We start from the raw sequence: 26,468 nt of genomic DNA on the forward strand, positions 1-26,468 counted from the left end.
AGGCCCGCGCGGCGGAGTACCAACCGGAGAAAACCCCAATAAACAGAATCGAAGGCTTTTTCAAAGTCAATAAGTAAAAGGGCAAGGTCTCGGGTCAAACGGCCGCGTTCGGCTAATGCTATGTGTAACCGGCGGATGCAATGCCGAGTGCTGCGAGTGGCCATAAAGCCGCATTGATCTGGGTTTATAAGTAGAGGAAGGATCTTTTTAAGACGGGTGGCAAGGATGGTTGCAAACATTTTTATCTCTGCATTGATTAGTGAAATTGGCCTGTAGTCGGCACAGAGTAGTGAGGGGGGTTGAGTCTTAGGTAGCACCACAATGGTAATGGTAGCTGTGTCTAGTTCTCTGGGGAAGACACCACTGTTGTCCACCTCCGCGAAGAGGTTCAACAGGTGTGGTATTAACTCCACTCTAAAGACCTTGTAGTATTCTGCAGGGAGTCCATCGGGTCTCGGTGTTTTCCCCGCGCCCAGGGCCGAAATGGCCATTTGGATTTCTTCTGTGTCGACAGGTTCGTCTAAGGCCTTTGCTTCTGTCTCTGACAACCGCGGGAGGGGAGTTTCGTCTAGTAACTGTCTGGCTACATTCATATTGACCCATCCCGACACTTGATAAAGAGTTTGGTAATTTGTGGCAAAGGCATTTGCGATTTCTGTGTGTTGAATGACAGTGTTTCCCTCGCTATCCCGAATTTCGGGGACTATCCTGGAGGCTTGGTGGTAAGATACCAGCCAATGTAGCATTTTACCGGTCTTGTCTCCCCAGCCGTAGATTTTTGCAGTACTAGCTCTCCATATGTATTTAGCTGATTCTAGGGATTGGTCTCTTATTTCCTCTCGGAGCAAGCTTATTTGTCTTGTCATTTTATCTGTCGGGCTTACATCATTCTTACTTTCCAGGGCCACGACTCTCAGCTCCAACTTTTCAATGTGTTGGGTTTTGAGTACGTTCTTGGATCCGTATCAGGTGTTTGGCCCTTCCTCTTAGCACCGCCTTACCCGCCGCCCACAAAGTACCTGTGGATGACACCGACCCTTCGTTCAGCTAAAAATATTCTTTTATCTCCTCACGCAACTGTTCCACATAACCTTGGTCTTGGAGGTACCATGCATTTAGTGGCCACATTGGACGAATCTGGGATTGAGTGTGACCTATACTGAATCGGAGTGGAGCGTGGTCAGAGATTCCCCTCGGCAGTAGTTCAATGTGGGAGAGAGCTGCGCAGTCAGTGCCCGGAAGAAGGACCAGGTCTATCCTGGATTGTGAACCGTGAGCGGCTGACGTGTGGGTAAACTTACGCCGTCTTGGGTGCTATACTCGCCAGGCATCACAGAGCCCCGTCGCCGAGAGCCACCCCCTGAGCCCTGTTGCCATTGTGTGTCTATGCGTGGAGATTGGGCCTGTCACATCCATTGTTGGGTCTGGGGTGGAGTTAAAGTCCCCTCCTATCATTGTGAGCCCTGGTGGTAGATTTAGAAGCAGTTGGGAGAGATCATCTAAAGTTTTCCGAACCAAAGTGGGGGGGACATAGGTGCTGACCATATTGATCGTATTCCCTTCAATTTTTCCTGTAATAGCTATGAATCGCCCATGTTGATCTCTTCGTGTTTGAATATTTGTCATGGGGAAGGATCTATGAAGAAGAATAGCCACTCCCCTAGAGCCACAGGTGAACCCGGCGTGGTAAATTCTGTCAAAACCCCTACAAGCCAGGAAGGGACATTTGTCTCCCTGAAGATGAGTCTCTTGTAACAGAAGCACATCTGGCCTGTGTCTATGTACATACGTGAGAACGACGGTGCGTTTTATTTTATCTAGGAGCCCGTTGACGTTCCATGAGATAACCTGTGTTTGGCTCATGGGGGGTGTTTATCTAAAAGGTGTTCATCATATTCGCTTGGGCCTATCTCCAGTGGACCCCGAAACATGGGAGAGCCCTCACCTAGTCTCTGGTTTTGTTTAGTGTGTGTTTTCCCATGGTCAGTTGAGTCCTTATGGTTTTTCTTCTGTCTGCTAGACCTAAAAATTAAACGTGTTGGTGACTTAAACGCGGCACCGGTGGCCTGTACAACTCGGCCTGAACTCCCTGGCCCCCCAACTCCCTCCCCACCCCATACTTCCCCCCAGAAGCATCTGTCGCCCATATAACCACCTCCTGTCTAGAACTGGTGAGGTGTACTCTAAACTGATGAGGTAGCGGTAACTGTAGTGATGGTGGACCCCTCCACTTTCGGATTGATTCTAAAAATGTGATAATATTAATAATAAGATTGTCTTGATTTCTGTGCCCCGCTAGTCCGTTAAAGACTCCCCTCCAAGTGTCTCTCAGCACTAGCGGCTTCACAGCACCGGGCTGTGCGACAAGTCTGAGTCCCCCAGGGGCCCAGGCCCGGTCTGCCTCTCGCCCACGAGCTGTGGCATTGCGGAGGTCTTGTCTGACCAGGGCCACGTCCACTCTAACTTCCCCAATTTTAGATTCGACGGCTGCTTGGGAAGCCTGGATTGCCTGGAGTATTGTTGCTAAGTCCCCGGATGCCACCTGATGTTCGTTGCTTCCACCCGGGGTCCGGTCCTCCGACCGAGGCCCGGCGGCACCCGTGGTGAACTGGTCCATGCGGGTCTGGGCCGTCGTTTGTCGCGCAGGTCTGTCTTTGCCCATGCTGAGTCTGGTGTGGCCCCGGTTTGAGGTTTCAATATCTGGGTACGCGGGTTTTTTTTTGTGGGGTCCCTCCGTGAAATTTAGCAGGATCTAAGGCTATCTCTCTAAGGGGGATCCGACTTTAGCCGACCCGTTGTCTCTGGCCCCGGCCCTGGCCCCAAGCATTCCCGGAATGTCGGACCCAGGTTCTCAGGCGTGCCGAAGAGAAGGTGGAGGAGGCGGTCTCAGCTGTCCCCCTTCAGCCGCCACTAGGCCCAAAGCATTTCCAAGCAGTAGACCAGGCCCCGATCTTCCTCCCTGGGCCCAGTTTATGTGTCACTGCCTCCCGATGTTCCGGCCTCGTGTACCGCAGGTCGGGGGACCCTCTGTTCGCCCCTCAACGGGCCTTTCCCACCAATGTCATTCCTCAAAAGCGGGAAGGGGGAGAGAAGAAGGATTCCGGTTCAATGGTCTCTGGATGATATTCTCTGGTCCCGGCACAGATCCGGGCGGCAGGTATGGGCGAGTGCGGGCCGGCGTCCTCAGAGGCTTTGGCCTTAATTATTGCTGGCCGGGCCGGCCCGAGACTCACTGTTTGTCTCTCGACGGGGTTCCCCCCTAGATGTCACGTCCCACAGGAGGGGGGGGGAACGAAGGAGGGCTCCGGTCTCTACGGTGTTCTTCCAGGCTGCGAGGGCTACCCCCGGAGGGGCTGCACGCCCGACCGGGTCCCAAGGCGCATCATGTGGCGCGTCCACAGTGCTCATCCAGGCGGGGGAGAAGTCCCCCGAGGAGCACCGGCTCACCTCCGATCCAGCTGTAGAGGGGGGGGAGGGGTCTAGCGCCCCAAGCCACGGGGGTCTCCCCAGATGATGCGGGCCCCCGGCCCCAACTCCGGGCTCGCCGCCGATCCGCAGCGAGCGGTCACCGCCGCTCGTCTCTTCCCCTGAAGGCCCAGGAACACGGCCTCAGCAGTCCTCCGCCATTTTGGGTCTCTCCAGCCTGGGTCTCGCGGCCCGCAAAAATCGGCCCACAAAGCCCCTCGACCCCCACAGGGGGAGCGGCGACAGTGTTTCAAAAAGGCCACAGGGCCAAGAGGGTCATCCGATGGGGCTGGATGGAGTGTCAGTTAGAGGCGGATGATGGAGGGGTCCGGAGCACTACAGAAGTGCGTCCACCATCTTGACGCCTCGGCCACGCCCCCCCAGTCAGCCATATATCCTTGCCTGGCATGTTACCCCCATTTTTTACTTGTGTGTCAGTTTGTTTTTGCCTGTCTCACTGGGATCCTGCTAGCTAGGACCCCAGTGCTCATAGTTATGGCCTGAATGTGTTCCCTGTGTGGTGCCCAACTGTCACTGAGGCTCTGCTAATCAGAACCTCACTGCTTATGCTCTGTCTGTCTTTAAAATTGTCACTGCAGGCTAGTGACCATTTTTACCACTTCTGATTGGCACACTGGAATACCCTTATAGTTCCCTAGTATATGGTACCTCAGTACCCAGGGTACTGGGGTTCCAGGAGATCCCTATGGGCTGCAGCATTTCTTTTGCCACCCATAGGGAGCTCAGACAATTCTTACACAGGACTGCCACTGCAGCCTGAGTGAAATAACGTCCATGTTATTTCACAGCCATTTTACACTGCACTTAAGTAACTTATAAGTCACCTATATGTCTAACCCTCACTTAGTGAAGGTTGGATGCAAAGTTACTAAGTGTGGGGGAACCCTGGCACTAGCCAAGGTACCCCCACATAGTTCAGGGCAATTTCCCCAGACTCTGTGAGTGCGGGGAAACCATTACATGCGTGCACTACATATAGGTCAATACCTATATGTAGCTTCACAATGGTAACTCCAAATATGGCCATGTAACATGTCTAAGATCATGGAATTGTCCCCCCATGCCAAATCTGAAATTGGTGTGCTAATCCCATGCATCTCCAGGGCTCCAGCATGGGACCCGGGTACTGCCAAACTAGCTCTCTGGGATTTTCACTGCAGCTACCGCTGCTGCCAACTCACAGACAGGCTTCTGCCCTCCTGGGGTCTGGGCAGCCCAGTCCCAGGAAGGCAGAACAAAGGATTTCCTCTGAGAGAGGGTGTTACACCCTCCCCCTTTGGAAATAGGTGTTAGGGGCCTGAGAGGAGTAGCTTCTCCTGGCCTCCGGAAATGCTTTGAAGGGCACAGATGGTGACCTCCTTGCATAAACCAGTCTTCACTGGTTCAGGGATCCCCCTGCCCCTGCTCTGGCACGAAAGTGGACAAAGGAAAGGGGAGTGCCCACTCCCCTGTCCATCACCACCCCAGGGGTGTGCCCAGAGCTCCTCCAGTGTGTCCCAGACCTCTGCCATATTGAATGCAGAGGTTTGAGGGCACAATGGAGGCCTCTGAGTGGCCAGTGGCAACAGGTGACATCAGAGACCCCTCCTGATAGGTGCTTACCTGACTAGGTGGTCAGTCCTCCTCTGAGGGCTGTTTAGGGTCTCTCCTGTGGGCTTCTCTTCAGATAACAAATGCAAGAGCTCACCAGAGTTCCTCTGCATCTCCCTCTTCGACTTCTGCCAAGGATCGACCAGGACACCTGCAAAACTGCAACAAAGTAGCAAGAAGGCTACCAGCGACATAGTAGCGCCTAATCCTGCCAGCTTTCTCGACTGTTTCCTGGTGGTGCATGCTCTGGGGGCTGTCTGCCTTCACCCTGCACTGGAAGCCAAGAAGAAATCTCCCGTGGGTTGACGGAATCTTCCAACCGCTAATGCAGGCACCAAACTTCTGCTTCACCGGTCCTCTGGGTCCCCTCTCATTTTGACGAGCGTGGTCCCTGGAACACAGGAGCTGGATCCAAGTGACCCCGACAGTCCAGGGGGCCATCTGTCCAAATTTGTTGGTGGTAAGTCCTTGCCTCCCCATGCCAGACATTAATCCTGTGTACTGCGTGAACTGCAGCTGCTAGGGCTTCTGTGTACTTTTCAAAGGAATCCTTTGTCCACAGCACAGCCCAGGTCCCCAGCACTCTGTCCTGCATTGCTCAACTCTCTGAGTTGACCACCTGCTTCGTGGGACCCTCCTTTGTAGTGTTGAGATGACCGCCGTGCTCAGTTTTCTTGAACCCGTGTTCAAGTGCTTCTGCGGGTGCTGCCTGCTTCTGCGTGGGCTCTCTGTGTTGCTGAGTGCCCCCTCTGTCTCCTCCTCCAAGGGGCGACCTCCTGGTCCTTCCTGGGCCCGGGCGGCACCCATTTTCTTCAACCGCGACCTTTGCAGCTAGCAAGGCTTGTTTGTGGTCTTTCTGCGAGGAAACAACTCTGCATTCTCCAGCATGCCGTGGGACATCTTCTGTGCAAAGGAGAAGTTCCTGGCATCTTCCTTTGTTGCAGAATCATCAGCATCTTCCACCCAGAGTCAGCCATTTTGCACCTTCATCCGGGGTTTAGTGGGCTCCAGCCCCCCCTGGACACTTTCGTGACCTTTGGCCTTGGTCACCTTCCTTTGCAGGTCCTCAGGTCCAGGAATCCGTCTTCAGTGCTTTGTAGTCAGTTGTGGTCTTTGCAGAATCTCCTATCACGACTTTAGTGTGTTTCTGGGGAAGAAGGGTAACTTTACTCCTAATTTTCAGGGTCTGGGGGTGGGGTTTCTTGTATGCCGTTAGTGTTTTCTTACACTCCCAGCAACCCTCTACACACTACACTAGGCCTGGGGTCCCTAAGTGGTTCTCATTCCACTTTCTTAGTATATGGTTTGTGTTGCCCCTAGGCCTATTGCATCCTATTGTATTCTACAGTGTTTGCACTACTTTTCTAACTGTTTACTTACCTGATTTTGGTTTGTGTGTATATTTTGTGTATTCAACTTACCTCCTAAGGGAGTATATCATCTGAGATATTTTTGGCACATTGTCACTAAAATAAAGTACCTTTATTTTTAGTAACTCTGAGTATTGTGATTCTTATGATATAGTGCTATATGATATAAGTGGTATAGTAGGAGATTTGCATGTCTCCTAGTTCAGCCTAAGCTGCTCTGCTATAGCTACCTCTATCAGCCCAAGCTGCTAGAACACTACTAATCTACTAATAAGGGATAACTGGTGTAAGTACCATCAGGTACCCACTAAAAGCCAGGCCATGCTCCTACATTGGTGGTGCAGCGGTGGCATAAGTACTTGTAACTGCTTTACCACTTTGTCATTGGTGCTTTTCATAAGAAAAACATATACCAAATACTTAAAAATATACACAGTTAACCTAAACAGTTTAATTTTCTTTCTACAAACTTTCTAAAAAGTTTCTGAAAAGTTTTCAAAAGTTATGAAAAGTTTGAAAAGTTTTTCTCTTTTCTTTAAAATTTTCTAAAACTTTTTTTTCTCTCTGTCCTAAACCCCTTTCTAACAACTATGTCTGCAGTAGAACTTACTCCCACAGTTGTCCAGGCAACCTATGGTAGTTTAAACTCTAAAAGTTTAAGGGGTCTCTGCATAGAAAGAGGTTTAAGCATTGGTAAGAACCCTACCAAAGATCTTCTCCTTAGCCTTCTCCTAGAAAGTGACATGAACCAGTCTGGCCCATCCCAGGATCAGGAGGTAGAGGAGGGGGGTACCCAGCAAGAATCAGGGGAGGGCCCTGAGGACACTGGGGAGGGTTCATCCAAATACCTGCCAACTAACAAGCCACCTAGTGACACTGGTAGGGGGGAGGGGGTCACACACTAGTAGGGCACCGTTCACTCCAAAAGGCCAGGTTACTAGAGTCCAGCCAGTTAGAGACAGGTCCACTTCTGCCAATTCCCACATTTCCTCTGTGTCTCAGACTTTTCAAGCCTCTCACCCTGAAGATAACATCCTAGAGAGGGAACTCAGAAAGCTGAGGTTGGAAGAGGCCAGACTGAAGCTGAGACAGCACCAGTTGGCCTTCGACAGGGAATCTCTAGATGTAGAGAGGGAAAGGCAGAGGTTGGGGTTAGTTCCCCACGGTGGCAGCAGCAGTGTCCTTGATAGTAATCCTGTAAGAGAACAAGATTCTAGGAACCTGCATAAGATAGTCCCCCCTTACAAGAAGGGAGATGACATTAGCAAGTGGTTTGCTGCACTTGAGAGGGCCTGTATGGTACAGTCGGTCCCTCAAAGGCAGTGGGCTGCTATCTTGTGGCTATCTTTCACTGGTAAGGATAGGGATAGGCTCCTTACTGTCAGAGAAAGTGATGCTAATAATTACAATGTTTTGAAGAATGCACTCTTAGATGGATTTGGCTTAACCACTGAACAAGACAGGATAAAGTTCAGAGATACCAGAAAAGAGTCCTCTCAAGACTGGACAGACTTTGTAGACTGTTCAGTGAAGGCCTTGGAGGGATGTTTACATGGCAGTAAGGTGTCTGACTATGAAAGCCTGTATAATCTAATCCTGAGAGATCATATTTTGAACAATTATGTGTCTAACTTGTTGCATCAGCACTTGGTAGACTCGGATCTGACCTCTCCCCAAGAATTGGGAATGAAGGCAGACAAATGGGTCAGAACAAGAGTGAACAGAAAAGTTCATACAGGTGGTGACAAGGAGGGCAAGAAGAAGGATGGTAAGTCTTCTGACAAGGGTGGGGACAAAGATAAAAAACATTCTGAGTCTTCATCAGGCCCACAACAATTCTCTGGGGGTGGTGGGTCCAAAACCTCTTCCTACAATCAAAAGAAGCCATGGTGTTATTTATGTAAGAGTAAAGGCCATTGGGCAAGTGATTCCACTTGTCCAAAGAAAAACACCATGGCTCCCACTACCACAACCCCAACTGCATCCTCTAGTGCCCCTAGTAATAGCAGTGGTGGTGGGAAGTCTACTACAAAAAGCCAATCAAAGGGTGTAGCTGGGCTCACCATTGGTAGTGTAGTTGGGGTTGGTCTTGTTAGGGAGACCACAGAGGCTGTTTTAGTCTCTGATGGTGGTATTGAGTTTGCCAGCTTGGTTGCTTGTCCCCTTAATATGGACAAGTACAAGCAACTTGTACAGCCCCTAATAATGGTGTTGAGGTTGAGGCCTACAGGGATACAGGAGCCAGTGTCACTATGGTAATTGAGAAACTGGTTCACCCTGATCAACACCTATTTGGTCAGAAATACCAAGTGACTGATGCTCATAACAACACTCTTAGCCACCCCATGGCTGTTGTGAATCTCAACTGTAGGGGGTTACTGGTCCAAATAAAGTTGTGGTAGCCACTGATTTACCTGTAGACTGCTTACTAGGCAATGCTTTGGAGACAGCAGCTTTGGGTGAAGTGGAGTTGGAGGCCCATGCAGCAATCCTGGGCATTCCTGGGCATATCTTTGCTTTGACAAGGGCTCAAGCCAAGAAGCAAAGAGGACAGGGAAGCATGGATCCTGGAACAATGGCCCAAGTGCTCCCAAAAGCTAGGGGTAGAAAGTGTAAATCCTTGCCCACTATCCCTCCCTCTCCAGAAGATTCCCCTTTTGAGGAAGAGGAAGCCTCTCCCTGTGCAGAACCTACACCAGATGAGCTGGCAGCAGACACTGCTGAGCTTTTGGGTGCAGGGCGGCCTGCTAGTGAAGAGCTCAGTGTGGCACAGCAGACCTGTCCCACACTAGAGGGTTTAAGACAGCAAGCTGTCAAACAGCAGAATGGTGATGTTACTGATAGCAATAGGGTCTATTGGGAAGACAACTTCCTTTATACTGAGTCAAGGGACCCTAAAACTGGAGCTGCCAGGAGATTGGTTATCCCTTTGCAGTATAGGGAGTTTCTTCTGACCTCGGCACATGACATTCCTTTGGCTGGGCATTTGGGCCAGAGCAAAACTTGGGACAGACTTGTTACATTGTTTCACTGGCCTCACATGTCAGAGGACACTAAGGAGTTTTGTCGCTCCTGTGTGCCCTGCCAAGCCAGTGGCAAGACTGGTGGCACACTTAGGGCCCCCTTAATTCCACTTCCTGTGGTTGGGGTGCCCTTTGAAAGGGTAGGGGTCGACATAGTTTGCCCCCTTGGCCCTCCAACAGCTTCAGGCAATAGATTCATCCTGGTGGTAGTGGACCATGCCACTAGGTATCCTGAAGCAATTCCCTTAAGGACCACTACAGCTCCTGCAGTGGCAAAGGCCCTCCTGGGAATCTTTTCCAGAGTGGGCTTCCCTAAGGAAGTGGTGTCAGACAGAGGTAGTAACTTCATGTCTGCATACCTCAAAGCTATGTGGAAGGAGTGTGGTGTAACTTATAAGTTCACTACTCTTTATCATCCACAAACAAATGGTCTGGTTGAGAGGTTTAATAAAACTATCAAAGTTATGATTATGGGACTCCCTGAAAAACTCAGAAGGAGATGGGATGTCCTGTTGCCATGCCTCCTTTTTGCTTACAGGCAGGTACCCCAAAAAGGAGTGGGCTTTAGCCCCTTTGAACTCCTCTTTGGGCATCCTGTAAGAGGTCCCCTTGCACTTGTGAAGGAGTGTTGGGGACAACCTTTAAAAGCTCCAAAGCAAGACATTGTGGACTATGTACTTGGCCTAAGACCCAGAATGGCTGAGTACATAAAAAAGGCCAGTAAAAACCTTGAGGCCAGCCAAGAGCTCCAAAAGCAATGGCAAGACCAGAAGGCTGTCCTGACCCAGTACCACCCAGGACAGAAGGTGTGAGTATTGGAGCCTGTGGCGCCAAGAGTACTCCAGGACAAATGGAATGGACCCCATCTCATTGTTGAAAAGAAGGGTGAGGTTACCTATTTGGTAGACATGGGCACTGCCAGGAGTCCCCTTAGCGTGCTCCATGTCAATCGCCTAAAACCTTACTATGACAGGGCTGACTTAACCCTGCTCATGGCAACTGATAAGGGGCAGGAAGAAGAGCGTGACCCTCTCCCTGACCTCTTCTCCACCACTGGAGCTGATGGCTTAGTAGAGGGAGTGGAACTTGCAGACTGCCTTACTGCTGAGCAGAAGGACAACTGTATAAATCTCCTAGGCCAATTTTCTGACCTCTTCTCACTGATACCAGGTACCACTACCTGGTGTGAGCACACAATCAATACTGGAGACAATTTACCTGTCAAAAGTAAGATTTATAGGCAGCCTGACCATGTCAGAGATTGCATAAAACAAGAGGTACAGAAAATGCTGGACTTAGGAGTGATTGAACCTTCAGAAAGCCCATGGACTAGCCCAGTGGTGCCTGTCCCAAAACGTCACAGTAAAGATGGTAAAAGAGAAATGAGGTTTTGTGTTGAGTACTGTCAACATCAAGACAGTGCGCGCTCTATGGGCAACATAATGCAAAAAGCCAATCCTTATGTAATGTAATAATTCATGCATTGTGTGTTGATGCAATTTGTTCACCTTTTGCATTGCCGAGATTTATCCTGAAATGTCTTTAATACTGTTTGCAATGTATTGCTAATTTTCAAGGCTTTGCTGCAGGATTACAGGGTGTGGTTAGGGTGTGGTCCCTATTCTAAGCCTTTCTAGAATCCTTTTCTGCAGCCTGGCTGGGTTGGCACGTGGGCGGGGCCTGGGTCTATTTAAGGGACCAGCCCAGCTCCACGTGCTCACTATTTAGAGGTCCCGGTGCTGAGCAGCAGCATTTTCCTGAGCTCCTGTTCCGGAGGCCTACCTAGGATTTCCAGGCCCTGTCCTCATTTCCTTGGTGATCTTCAAGCAGGGCGGTAAGGCGGAGGTCGGGTTAGGCCCCCGACTCCATTTTCAGAAATACTCGCGTTTTGGGCCTTTTGGTTAAATCGCATGTGCAATGTTTTTCTTGGCATTTAATTCTTGCAGTTCAGATCGGCAGTGTGCACAATCGTATCTTGGCATTTAAACCTTGATGGTGGAATCGGCAGCAGTGTGCGCAATTGATTCTTGGCAATTGAACCTTGCAACTCAGATCGGCAGAGTGCGAGATCGAATCTTGATATTTAAACCTTGAAGGTGGAATCGGCAGCAGTGTGCGCGATTCATTGTTGGCAATTAAAACTTGCAACTCAGATCGGCAGAGTACGCGATCGTATTTTGACATTTAAATCCTGATGGCTGAATCATAAGAAGAGTGCGTGATTCATTCTTGGCATTGAAATCTTGATTCACAGTTTGATTTTAAAGTGTATAATAATTTCTAAGCAATTGAATCTTGAAAGTCAAGACATAGTGGGGGTTATTCCAACTTTGGAGGAGTGTTAATCCGTCCCAAAAGTGACGGTAAAGTGACGGATATACCACCAGCCGTATTACGAGTTCCATAGGATATAATGGACTCGTGATACGGCTGGTGGTAAATCCGTCACTTTTCCGTCACTTTTGGGACGGATTAACACCTCCTCCAAAGTTGGAATAACCCCCAGTGTGTCCTTGCAGTATCATTCATGAGTCTACCGCAGTTTATTCCTGAAAACTAATGTGTTCATTGATTACTGTTATAGTGGGCCCTTACAGTATCATTCATGAGTCTATCTCAGTTTATTCCTGAAAACTAATGTGTTCATTGATTACTGTTATAGTGTGTCCTTACAGTATCATTCATGAGTCTATCGCAGTTTATTCCTGAAAACTAATGTGTTCATTGATTACTGTTATAGTGTGTTCTTGCAGTATCATTCATGAGTCTAGCGCAGATTATGCCTGATAACGAATGTGTTCATTGATTACTGATATATTGTGTGCTTGCAGTATCATTCATGAGTCTAACACAGTTTATTCCTGAAAACTAATGTGTTTATTGATTACTGGTATTATGTAGTTGCTATTCCAAGAAATAACTTGAGTCAGTCCAAGGTTCAGAGCATAAGAGTTTATTCTACAAAAAGCTCATATGAAAGTTGCATAATCCTTCTTTATTTTCCAGCTTCCCAGAGCTAATAAGGTCATGATATAGGAAAGCTCTTGATCATTCATGTTATCAGTATATAGATATTATGAACAAAGCTTATGAAAGGCATTGTGAATAATCTTGCTATTGTGTTCTTAACTTTTGCTTCCACAGGTCTCCTTCCCCACTGTTCCCAACCTTAACCTGGGAACTAGCGTAAACCCCAAGGATCCGGTCTCCCTGACAACTACAGAGGTCTCAATCAAGTAGCCAAAACTGATGCTCACCCTATACCCAGGGCAGATGAGCCAATAGATACACTGGCTTCTGCCAAGTATCTAAGCACTTTTGATTTAACTGCAGTGTACTGGCAGATTAAATTATCAGAAGATGCTCAACCTAAAACTGCATTTTCAACCATTGTAGGGCGCTATCAGTTCACTGTTATGCCCTTTGGTTTGAAGAATGCACCTGCCTCTTTTCAGAGGTTGGTGAACACAGTCCTGCAAGGTTTGGAAGATTTTAGTTCAGCATATCTAGATGATATAGCTGTCTTTAGCTCCACCTGGGATGAGCACCTGGTCCACCTATGGAAAGTTTTGGAGGCTCTGCAAAAGGCAGGCCTCACTCTTAAGGCTTCAAAGTGCCATATAGGGCAGGGGAAAGAGGTTTATCTGGGCCACCTGGTAGGTGGGGAACAGACTGCACAACTGCAGGGGAAGATCCAGACCATTATGGAATGGGCTTCCCCTACAACTCAAAACCAGGAGAGAGCCTTCTTAAGAACTATGGCTCCATTGCAGCTCCTCTTAATGACCTCACTAGTAAGAAGATGCCTAAAAAGGTATTGTAGGCAGCTAGCTGTCAAAAGGCTTTTGATGAGCTAAAACAGGCCATGTGCTCTGCACCTAAAAAGCCCTTGTTACTCCAAAATGTTCATAGTCCAGACTGATGCTTCTGAATTAGGGGTGGGGGCAGTATTATCACAGCTTAACACTGAGGGCCAGGATCAACCTGTTGCTTTTATCAGCAGGAGATTGACCCCTAGAGAAAAGCGTTGGTCTGTCATAGAGAGGGAGGCCTTTGCTGTGGTCTGGGCACTGAAAAAGTTGAGACCATACCTGTTTGGTACTCACTTTATTATTCAGACAGACCACAAACCTCTATTATAGCTTAAACAAATGAAAGTTGAAAACCCTAAATTGTTGAGGTGGTCCATCTCCCTACAGGGAATGGACTATACAGTGGAACATAGACCTGGGAGTACCCACTCCAATGTAGATGGACTCTCCAGATATTTCCACTTAGACAATGAAGACTCATCTGGGCAAGGTTAGCCTCATTGTCCCTCGTTTTTAGGGGAGGGGGGGTGTAGGAAAGTACCATCTTGCCTGGCATGTTACCCCCATTTTTTACTTGTGTCTCAGTTTGTTTTTGTCTGTCTCACTGGGATCCTGCTAGCCAGGACCCCAGTGCTCATAGTTGTGGCCTGAATGTGTTCCCTGTGTGGTGCCTAACTGTGTTACTGAGGCTCTGCTAATCAGAACATCAGTGCTTATGCTCTCTCTGTTTTTAAAATTGTCACTGCAGGCTAGTGACCATTGTTACCAATTCTGATTGGCACACTGGAACACCCTTATAATTCCCTAGTATATGGTACCTAAGTACCCAGGGTATTGGGGTTCTGGGAGATCCCTATGGGCTGCAGCATTTCTTTTGCCACCCTTAGGGAGCTCAGACAATTCTTACACAGGACTGCCACTGCAGCCTGAGTGAAATAACATCCATGTCATTTCACAGCCATTTTACACTGCACTTAAGTAACTTATAAGTCACCTATATGTCTAACCCTCACTTAGTGAAGGTTAGGTGTAAAGTTACTAAGTGTGAGGGCACCTTGGCATTAGCCAAGGTACCCCCACATAGTTCAGGGCAATTTCCCCAGACGTTGTGAGTGCGGGGACACCATTACATGCGTGCACTACATATAGGTCAATACCTATATGTAGCTTTACAATGGTAACTCCAAATATGGCCATGTAACGTGTCTAAGATCATGGAATTGGTATTGGGGTGCCAATCCCATGCATCCCCGGGGCACCAGAATGGACCACGGGTACTGCCAAACTAGCTCTCTGGGGTTTTCACTGCAGCTACCGCTGCTGCCAACCCATAGACAGGCTTCTGCCCTCCTGGGATCTGGGCAGCCCAGTCCCAGGAAGGCAGAACAAAGGATTTCCTCTGAGAGAGGGTGTTAAACCCTCTCCCTTTGGAAATAGGTGTTAAGGGCCTGAGAGGAGTAGCCTCTCCTGGCCTCTGGAAATGCTTTGAAGGGCACAGATAGTGCCCTCCTTGCATAAACCAGTCTTCACCGGTTCAGGGATCCCCCAGCCCCTGCTCTGGCATGAAATTGGACAAAGGAAAGGGGAGTGACCACTCCCCTGTCCATCATCACCCCAGGGGTGGTGCCCAGAGCTCCTCCAGTGTGTCCCAGACCTCTGCCATCTTGAATGTAGAGGTGAGAGGGCACAATGGAGGCCTCTAAGTGGCCAGTGCCAGCAGGTGATGTCAGAGACCTCTCCTGATAGGTGCTTACCTGACTAGGTGGCCAATCCTCCTCTGAGGGCTATTTAGGGTCTCTCCTGTGGGCTTCTCTTCAGATAATGAACGCAAGAGCTCACCAGAGTTCCTCTGCATCTCCCTCTTCGACTTCCGCCAAGGATCGACCGCTGACTGCTCCAGGACGCCTGCAAAACTGCAACAAAGTAGCTAGAAGGCTACCAGCGACATTGTAGTGCCTAATCCTGCCGGCTTTCTTGACTGTTTCCTTGTGATGCATGCTCTGAGGGCTGTCTGCCTTCACCCTGCACTGGAAGCCAAGAAGAAATCTCCCGTGGGTCGACGGAATCTTCCCCCTGCTAACGCAGGCACCAAACTTCTGCTTCACTGGTCCTCTGGGTTCCCTCTCAACTTGACGAGCGTGGTCCGTGGAACACAGGAGCTGGATCCATGTGACCCGGACAGTCCAGTGGGCCATCTGTCCAAATGTGTTGGTGGTAAGTCCTTGCCTTCCCACCCCAGACAGTAATCTTGTGTACTGCGTGAACTGCAGCTGCTAGGGCTTCTGTGCACTTTTGCAAGGAATCCTTTGTGCACAGCACAGCCCAGGTCCCCAGCACTCCGTCCTGCATTGCTCAACTCGCTGAGTTGACCACCGGCTTCGTGGGACCCTCCTTTGTAGTGTTGAGATGACCGCCGTGCTCAGTTTTCTTGAACCCGTGTTCAAGTACTTCTGCGGGTGCTGCCTGCTTCTGCTTGGGCTCTCTGTGTTGCTGAGTGCCCCCTCTTTCTCCTCCTCTAAGGGGCGACCTCCTGGTCCTTCCAGGGCCCGGGCAGCACCCATTTTCTTCAACTGCGATCTTTGCATCTAGCAAGGCTTGTTTGCGGTCTTTCTGCGTGGAAACAACTCTGCATCCTCCAGCATGCCGTGGGACATCTTCTGTGCAAAGGAGAAGTTCCTGGCATCTTCCGTTGTTGCAGAATCTTCAGCTTCTTCTACCCGGAGGCAGCCATTTTGCACCTTCATCCGGGGTTTAGTGGGCTCCTGCCCCCCTGGACACTTTCATGACTTTTGGACTTGGTCCCCTTCCTTTGCAGGTCCTCAGGTCCAGGAATCCGTCTTCAGTGCTTTGCTGTCAGTTGTGGTTTTTGCAGAATCTCCTATCACAAGTGTGTTTCTGGGGAAGTAGGGTAACTTTACTCCTACTTTTCAGGGTCTTGGGGTGGGGTATCATGGACACCCTTAGTGTTTTCTTGCACTCCCAGTGACCCTCCACACACTACACTAGGCCTGGGGTCCCTAAGTGGTTCGCATTCCACTTTCTTAGTATATGGTTTGTGTTGCCTCAAGGCCTATTGCATCCTATTGTATTCTACAGTGTTTGCACTACTTTTCTAACTGTTTACTTACCTGATTTTGGTTTGTGTGTATATTTTGTGTATTCTACTTACCTCCTAAGGGAGTATATCCTCTGAGATATTTTTGGCACATTGTCACTAAAATAAAGTACCTTTATTTTTTGTAACTCTGAGTATTGTCTTTCTTATGATATAGTGCTATATGATATAAGTGGTATAGTAGGAGCTTTGCATGTCTCTTAGTTCAGCCTAAGCTGCTCTGCTATAGCTACCTCTATCAGCCTAAGCTGCTTGAACACTACTAATCTACTAATAAGGGATAACTGGACCTGGCACAAGGTGTAAGTACCATCAGGTACCCACTATAAGCCAGGCCAGCCTCCTACAACCTGTGACAACAAAACAAATTTGGTCATCAGAATAATTGCTGGTGCCATTGGGTTCACTTATGTCCCTTTTAATGAAGGTGACATGGCGCCCATAGCATATAAATCACATTTATTTTCCAATGCAGAACAATGCCTTGCACCCACAGAAAAACTCTAACTGCAGTACAGATGGCTGTCATCAAGGAGAGGCCACTTGCTCACTGGAAACACATTATTGTTGTTACCCTGGTGCCAGCCTTAGAGGCAGTGACCAAAGCTAGTGTTCCTAACGCTAAAGCAATAATCCACACCGGATTCAATGGGCAACATGCCTGACTGCCACCAATGTTGATGACATCTTTGATCCAAAACTTCAAACACAAGAATTTCTCCAATACGAACATAAGTACCCCGCACCGCTAGACATTTTGCCGCTTGACAGATACTATACTGTCATTTACACTGATGGTTCAGCACAACCAGCTGTAGGTACTAAACATCAGTACTAAGCCGCTTGCGGTGCCGTGAGCGGAGTGATGAAGTATGGTATATTCCACCCTCACAATACCTACACGCAGACCCTGGGGGACTGCACAGCTCAGCTGGCTGAACTAAAAGCCCTTATCCTAGCGCTAGAACATACAGATCCAGGACAACTCACATCGATTGTCTGTGATTCGTACTACTGTGTCCAATCCTAACATGATTATCATAAACATTGGCGAATGAACGGGTTCAAAGACTCAACGGGAAACACCATAAAACATAGAACTCTGTGGGAGATGGTGGCTGAACCTAAGGATAAGCTACCTAATGCTAACGTAGTCCATATATTGGGCCACCAACGTGTAAGAGTACACATTATTGGCAACACTTTGGCTGATGAAGCAGCCAAATCCGCAATAACTACGGCTTATGTTGCTGCAGTGACTCGTTTCCAGATGAGATTGGATAATGACATTTTGGCTGCCGTGAAAGCTTCAGCTGAAGGCAAGCCTCTCTTAAAAGCATACCCTACAAAATATTCATATCACATCAGTGCACAGAATGTTGTCTTTGCAACAATTCCTGGGGTTGGAGATCGTGTGGTCCCCAACCAAGACCAGAGATTAGATCTAGTCACCTCTGCATATGCTGGTATTGTGGCCACAATAACACTCTTACAGAAGCGCTTCTGGTGGCCAGGTCTATACAAACAGACCAAGCAATATGCTCTTTGTTGTGACATTTGCCAGCAGATAAAGGGTTCAAACATCAAACACCCGCCGGAGACATCCCTCTTAGTGTCCAATAGGCCACTACAATACGGGTACCTGGACCATTGTGGCCCTCCACAACCTAATGGAGCATACAAATACATCTTAGTCACTGTAGATACTTGTTCTAGATTCCTGTGTGTATTGCCTCAGTGGTTGGCTGACACTCAAACTGTTATAAAAGACTTGCTGATCTTTATCTGTACATATGTGTTTGCAGCATTCTATTCAGACCAGGACCCTGCTTTTGCCTCTAAGGTATTCAGGGGCACCATGAGGACGATGGAGGTGTTGAACTCCATTACTCCTCACCCTACCATGCAGAGGGAAATTTGGTTGTAGAGAGGAGGAATTGAGATCTAAAGCAGTCCTTAACAGCTTGAGTACTAGGTTCTGGCCACAGTTGGCTTAATCACCTATATGGGGTCCAGAGAGCACTGAATAAACTGCCAAGATGGTACTTGGGAGGACGCACTGCTTATGAGGTCCTCTTTGGGATACCTATGTATGTCCCAGATCTATATGGCCCTAGTTTGACGGCAGCAGATACACCTTTTCACATAAATGAACGTCTCACTGTCTTACAGGATCTTCAGCAGTTTTGGGGTGATAATTCATCCGCCAGTGCTGCCACCTTAGGAATAAGGGATTTACCAACAACTTCTAATCGCTGGATTCCTAAAGTTGGGGATCTGGTTTGTGAGAAGGTTGCTGTGAAGAAAGATTTTGGCCCATCCTACAGAGCACCGATCTAAGTCCTGGGAATACAAGGTACCAGAACTGTCATCCTACCACCACTGCCTGGTTCCAAAGCAAACAGATTAGTCTCCATTGACAACACCAAACTACACCATGTGGCCAATCCTGCACAGTTAGATATTAGGTTCTCCATGCTAGGGTATTAGGGCCTATTTCACATTATTTTACATCTCGTGTTATTGCAAGACTTTTTGTTAGGTCCCAGAAAGCCTCGCTCTAAAATATTCATCTATGCCATATACAATGAGATCTGGAAGCTTTCTCAAATGGAAGAAGCTGCACGTTTAAGACAGATTGATAAGGAAAATTTAGTAAAGGCTTTAGCTGTTGTTGATAATGGCTTGAACAGTGTCCAATAGTATATTCTCCCTTAATAACATAGCGTCATCTGCGACAGACATTATTCAGAATAACATGTCCTTTTTACACCATGGACAAATTCAACTGCCTTCCATCATGCAGTCAGGTTGGACACTACAGATTCTGAAAAATGGCCGTGTTCCATGGAAATACATTAACGGTAATGACTTGTTTTGCTGCTTTTAATTTATCCAGGGAACAACAGACAATGGCTAATGGGGAAGTGAGTTTCACCATGCTTCATATGGAAAAGTTAGAAAAGGTGCCGTTCACGTTGCAGAAAGTCCATCCACAGTTTGGCTCGTACATGGCATTAGTCCACCTTTCATTTTTGGAAATGCTTGAAATATCTTGCTGTCGGCAGATACGAGCGGCTAGGCAATAGCTATATTAAAGAAGAGTGGGAGTTGCCCTTGGAATCTAAGGGCCAGATGTATCTAAGCTTTTTGCATTTGCAAACGGTGCGAATGCCCATTTGCGAATGCAAAAAGCCATTTCAGAATGTATAAAAGGCATTCTGAATGCAATTTTAAGGAATCGCTAAAATAGCGATTCCTTAAAATTGCGACCCTGTTTAGAGAGTTGCAAATTGCGACTCTCTAAATAAGAAATCGCAAATAAGGATTCCTTATTTGCAATTTTTAAAGCACATGTAAGAAGCAATTCCTTAATGCGAATTGGGCATTAAGGAATCGCTATTACCACCAAGTTGAACTTGGTGGTAACCATGTGCAAATTTTAAAAATGCATTTAAAATGCATTTTTAAAATTTACATGTAAAGCACACATGCCCTTTTGGCATGTGTGCACCTTACATGTTCTAAAAAAATGTTTTGGGGTGCAGCAGAGGGGGCCTTAGGCCCCCAGCACCCTGGACTTTGCATTTCCCAAAATTACGAATTCCAGTTAGGAATTCGCAATTTGGGACATGCAAAAAATTCGCAAATATGGGCCGATAGGCCCATAGATGCGAATGGGGGCTGTATCGCAATTTGCGATTCGGTAATAGCATTTGCGATTTTTAAGAAATCACTATTACCGAATCGCAAATGTGATACATTGCATTTTGCGAATCAGAAATAGCGATTTCTTAAAAATCGCTATTTCCGATTCTCTAAATGCATTCTTGATACATCTGTCCCTAAATGTCTGAACGGCGAAACAGAGGTCTTTCTCAGCGGAAGCTAATGTGAGACGATTGTTTGTTATTCAATGATTTTGCAAACAGGTGTCCCTTCATGACCTTTGCAATGCGAGGGTCACAAACTTGCCCTGTTTTCTGGAGGATACTCCCATCCCTTTGATTCGTCCAGCATTTCATATACTTTTGAATAGAAGTTATGTGATCCTGAACAAACAAAGCTGTTGCGGTATGAGACCAGGAATTGCCTACACAATTTCAGTCTTTAAGATTGTAACTTGTTGCGGACATGTTTTATCCCCCCCACACAAGAAATAAGAGTAGCAGAAATGTGGCCTCACGTTGATACTACTAATTTAAATTATAACAAGCTGAGCAGACTAAAGGCGCTACTGTTCCAGAAACAGGTTGCATTGACTTCGGCTAGAGAGACATATGCTCCCCAGATAGCAAGATCATCAGCCGAGATACAATCCCTATTAAATACAACTTTAGAGAGCTGGTATCCAGAATATTCAACACTTCCAGCACTACAGGGATTGTGCACTTTTTTAAGGCTGGTGGGTCTGGATTCGTGTCCATCTTCCAGACTGTCTTCGGAGTCATTCCTTCAGCCATCCATTCACTCTTTTCAAGTGTGTTTGGTGACTTTCCTGTGACTTTGGCATTGATCAGTGGGATACTGCTGCTGTTGTGCCTTCCCAGCTAAGTGGAGTGATGGAGCTTCTACCACCAACCCAGCTGTGCCGTGATCGCATGGTGCAGTTCTTTGATGCTCCGTTGCTGGAAGAATTGAAGCATGATTGGTCACTGTCATTGCGACTAGTCCTATGGTGTGTGGAACCAGTCTTTCATTGCACCTGGTGCAGTTTCAAACATCTACCTTCAGTGTGCCTTGCTGTTCTGTCAGTGGATCCTGTGGACCAAGAACTGCTGATGTTCCGGATGAGGGTTCATTCACGGTCATGCCCCATGAGACTGCAGCTGATTCGCGGGGCCACTTATGAGCCACCCTTGTTGGACTATCTGGCTCCTATAGGCACTGTGGATGGTGCTGCTCTCGCGGGTGATCCTGCACCTGAGGTTGCTGCACCCTACTGCTCCATGGATCCGTCTGCCAATCCTATCAGCGATCTAACAGCTGACGATGTGGTTTCCTTCCTGGATGCCTTTCCTTTCGATGGCTTCGAAGACATTCTTCAAGATCATGACTACTCTGAAATAAATTTGACCACAGGCTTATTCTAAAGTTTTAAAGTTTTGCCAAAATTGCTTTTAACTTTGGCCTGCTGTGCTTGTCATGGTTGACATTTTATCTCTTTGTATGTTTCAGCTATTTTTAACTAGTTTTCTTAGGTTTTAGCTATGTTTTTATGTTATTTTAGCTTGCTTTAGCCCAGAGCATTTTAGCTGGGGTTCATGCACCTTCTCAGGTGTCATCATTATGGCGTTCTACTTGTTCTTGCAATGGGGAGGGTGTAGTGGATCCTATTTAGTTTTATTGGGAACGAGGAGCTAGCTTTGCCTTCTGGCTTGCAGTCCTGTGCCCCCGTCACCTAGTGACTTTTAACCTACTTAGCCTGCTCTGTTTTAGCACATTTATTTAATTATTTATTCCAAAATGGCTGCCATGTTTATAGTTAGGAAGATGTTTTGATTTCACGTTATCAGTGTCACTCTGTGAAGGCATCACTATCAGCATCAAAGACAAGTGATATACGTAGGTATTCACATCATGTTCTTATCCCACTTACGTGTGACGGGAACATAATGTACTTTTGGAGGGAACTGTTTATGTAATTGCCGCCTCAAACATGCCTTCTTATCTATTGTTTGGGAACATACCTGTGTCAGGGGTCCTACAAGATCTGTATAAATACATGTCACGCAAACAAGGTTATCAGAGGGATTCCTACCAGATGCCATCAATGCTATTTATGCTACACGTCGCCTTGATGCAGACCCAGCCTTCATGTCCCCATTGAGTCTGATCTAGAGAACTCATTCCAAGGTAATGAGGGTTGGAGGGCACTTCTCATGTACATGGTACTCGCAGATTAGGTTCAACACACTTAGCTCTCTTCAAGTTAAAGATTAGGTTCTCTATGCTAGTGCATTAGGGCCTATTTTACATCTCATGTTATTGCAAGATGGTGGGGGGGTCTTAATATTCATGACTCTCATTTTTACAATTCTGATTCTTGCATTGTTCATTATCCTAATCACTGCAGCCTATGCATTTCACAGTAGATTGCAACCTTGTTAATAAAACCTATTGAAAACGCCACTTTATCTCCTTCATTGCATGTGTTTGACTGAGACTTGTTGCTCTTGTGAAAAAAGGGTAACCCCCGTTTAACCACGACTCCCCTGAGATTTCACACTTGAGTCCATGCGTAAAGGCTGCCACAAGTCACCTATTTCAATTTGGGTTTTTGGTGAGGTACTGCTTGTGAGCCGGGAGAGTTGGGCCGATAGTTGCGACTTGTTTTAAGATTGGCTTAGTCGCCTACAAACAAAAGTGCTGTCTTCCCTAAACCAGTAGTCTTGCCTAGAGCAAGAGTCCAAATATGACAATTCCTGTGCTGAATCATTTGGCTGAAAATTGACATAAAGTGTCCTCCGAGCAAGTTATAGTACTGCCAAAAAGAGGTCTTGTATCTATGACATCTCATTGAAAAGGGACTAAGGGAGGTGTCACAAGAGGGAATTGCAGCCATCCTAAGCACAAAGAGAGTTCAGAATATTTTTGGGAATGGTGGGCAACTGTAGACAGTAGATATCAAACATTTCCCTAGTGGCCATGCCTTTACTGAGGCTGGCGCACAAGGATGTGCCTGATCCACTTCCATGGGACAACAATTGCTTAAAAGCATTCCTAGAGCTGAGGGAAAGTCTCTGTCCTGCCCTGCAAGTGGTAACGCCGGATTACAGTAGAATGTTTACTTTGTTTTGCAGTAAGGGAGAGGGCTGCTCTCTCTCTCTCATTGTTTTCTCAATTTCATGGAGTCTCTTGAATACCTGTGGCATATTTATCAACTACTTTTGACCCTCTTGCCACAAGTTTGCCAGTCTGTCATAAAGCGGTTACAGCGTTTGGTGTTAAGATTGAGAAACGTGAGAACATAGTCATGGGACATCCTCTTACAGTGATAGTCCCTTACTCCATCAAAATTCTGCTCACTTGTACTAAGACCCAATATTTGATAAACAACACACATATAAAATATGATCAATTGATTCTTGCTGCTGAAAATGTCTTGCTTAAGAGATGTCAAACTGTCAATCCAGCCACATTGTTACCATTGCCTGAAAATGAAATTGATGGTAAAGGGTTTGAGCATGACGGTCTTGATGTTATGGACCTATGCACCAAGCCACGACCTGACATTAAGGATGAACCCTGTGATGAGCACGGCCATGTAATTTTTGTTGACAGCTCAGGTCTAAGAGAAAATAAGGGGACTCTGAGAGCGGCTTATGCTGTTTGTACAATTCAGGAACTAGTAGAAGCCTCCTGGCTTTGAGTTGTTGCCTCTGCACAAGTTGCAGAATTGGTCAGCCTTACCCAAACCTGCTAACTTTCAGCACACTTGTGGGTGACTGTATTCACAGATAGTTGGTATGGTTGGGATTCATGACTTCACCCGGATCTAAAATCTAGAATGGGGAATATGTGATGAGATTGTTGGAAGCTTTACAATTGGCACAAGAAATGGCAGTAGTAAAACGCACAGCCCACAAGAATTGTTGGAAACAGATATGCCAACGAAGTTGCTCAGTATTGTGCAATTGTGGCATGTGCATTTAACTGGGAATATACAAATGATTATGATGAGGACACCACCTTTTCAATACTGTTGCCAATAGCTGATACGTGGGAGGAAATCAAGAGACTGCAGAAAGGCGTTTCAGAAGCAGAATAGCAAAGATGGATCAAAGCAGGATGTGTTAAAATTGCAAATGACAGTTGCTTTTCAGTTGATGGAAGACCCATGTTGCCAGAGAGCCTGGTGTATCCAATGGACAGAAATCTTCTTGGACCTGCACACATTGGAAGGGATGCGGCGGTGAGACTATTTAGGAAGAACTGTTTTAAACCTCAATTTAGAGTTCTGGCTGATAAACTATGCCATAGATATGTGACAGGTCAGCAGATAAATGTAGGGAGAAGAACCCCTGTAACATTCAGCCACATAGGAGGATCAGGAGGACTCTTTAACATGATTCATTTGGATTTTATAGAAATAGCTGTATGTAATGGCCTGGGATATATCCTGGTTATAGTTTGCATTTTCTCATGATAGCCTACCAGCGAAGTTTTTTCAGCACTTCTCAGGAATTAGTCACACTCTAATGAGGGACTGCACCTTTTATATTTATTCTTCTCAAGATATTTCAACATAAACATCAAATGAAAATTAATGCTTGTTCTTTTTCTTCTCTCTTCTAGGTTCCAAGGAGGAGGTCCATCTGCCGTTCCCTCAAGAGAAGCGCAGTAAGTATTAATGAGTATTTGGTTCTCCTTCTTAGTTTGATACCATCACCGTAAACACCATAAATATGCACTGAAAACTCAAAGGGGTGGATGGGGGAAAAACAAAGGTTTATTTCCCTTTTAGGTATGGAAGGAAAGAGAAAAATATAAAAAAACGTATATGTTGCCCCAATAGGGAAGCAAGGCTTATATCCAGCCCCTTCTCTGACATGCAAGACAGAGCCCCCCCACCTCATGATTTCTCTTTGTTAGAACTACTGGGCAGTCAGTTAGCTGCAAGCGTCTTTCCCAGTCTCTGCACCCAGCCACCCACCTGACGGAGCCATGCGCCTCATGAAGCGTGGCGGGAAGATGCAGCTCCACGGCAAATGGCCTCCTGAGTCGTCTCCTGGTCTGTTTCTGGTTGCTTCCCTTTCATTGTCTCCAGCTCTAGGTCACAGCGGAAGGGGCAGTTCCCACCACCTTCTTCAGCTCCAGTCCACCTTGAAAGACATCGGAGTGTTTGTTCTTCTTCCGGTCGCTTGGCACTGTTCTCTCCTGGTTCTGCCTCCGGTTGCACACTGCAAAGACGCCGTCTCCAAGTCTGGCCCCTTTTTTTCTTCCTGACGCCAGGGTCAGTACCCGGAAGTTATCCTCTAGCCGGTCCTCCTTTTTTGGACTGTAAACTTCCCATAAAGGGATGGTATTGAGATCTCACTCTCCCAGCAATTGGAAAGTCGCAGACACATCTCCCCCCAGGATTTTCCCGTTTGGGAAGAAGATGATAACGTGAGAGAAAGTCAGCGTTTGCCCTGCTCCTTACCTTTTTGATGCAGTACCTCAAAACTAAAAGGTTGTAATGCCAAAAACCAACAAAATACTCTATCATTCTGTCCTTTGTTCCTATGCAGCCAGCTCAAGGGAGCATGGTCTGTATAGAGAAGAAAATGTCTCCCTTCTAGGTAATACCATAGTTTCTCCACAGCCCACTTTAGGGCAAGGCATTGCTTCTCAATAGTCGAGTACGTCTGCTCCAGAGGGAACAACTTACAACTAATGAATGCAATGGGATGTTTGACTTCTTCCTCATCTTTCTGAGATAATATAACCCCTATTCCTAAGTGTGAAGCATCCATCCGCACTAGGCACGGTTTGTCAAAGTTAGGGGAGCACAGGAGAGGTTTCGTAGTGAGAGCTTTCTTTAGATTGTCAAAGGCCTCTCTTGCTGTTGCTTGGGGATAGTCAAAAACACTTGGTCGAACTGACTTTTTCAGGAGGTCTTTTACGGGGGCCGATATCTTGGAATACCATGGTATAAAACAGTGATAATATCCAATCATTCCTAAGACTGCTCTCAATGCCTTCTTATTAGTAGGGAAGGGAGTTTTGAGGATTGCCTTAACCCTTTAGCTTGTGGCTCTATACCTCCGTCCCGAGTAAATAACTTAAGTACTTGACCTTAGTGTATGCAACTTCTTGATGTTGATATGTAGATAGGCATTTTGTAGCTCAGAAAGAATTAGAGATCATTGGTGTAAATGATCCTCCTAGGTTTTGCTGAACACAACTAAATTGTCCAAATAGGCTTAGGAGTATGCCTGATGATTATGCAATACAGTATTCATTAGTCTTTGAAACGTTGTGGGAGCACTCTGTAAGCCAAAGGGAAGGAAAGAAAATGGGTACAGAGCAGATGGAGTGGCAAAGGTGTTTTTTTCCTGATCCTGAGGGCTCATTGGGCACGTGCCAA

The 26,468-nt window shown here is 47.0% G+C and overlaps 1 long non-coding RNA gene across 1 annotated transcript in view; it reads left to right on the forward strand.

The window, feature by feature from the left end:
• Positions 1–24,737, forward strand: part of LOC138288225 (uncharacterized) — a 77,782-nt gene extending 53,045 nt beyond the window's left edge. The window contains exon 3 of the long non-coding RNA XR_011202359.1: positions 24,695–24,737. This is a non-coding gene — a long non-coding RNA (uncharacterized lncRNA). The remainder of the gene's footprint in view (positions 1–24,694) is intronic.
• Positions 24,738–26,468: the final 1,731 nt, after the last annotated feature.

The sequence above is a fragment of the Pleurodeles waltl genome, chromosome 4_1, assembly GCF_031143425.1.
Source record: "Pleurodeles waltl isolate 20211129_DDA chromosome 4_1, aPleWal1.hap1.20221129, whole genome shotgun sequence".
NCBI classification, from domain to species: domain Eukaryota; kingdom Metazoa; phylum Chordata; class Amphibia; order Caudata; family Salamandridae; genus Pleurodeles; species Pleurodeles waltl.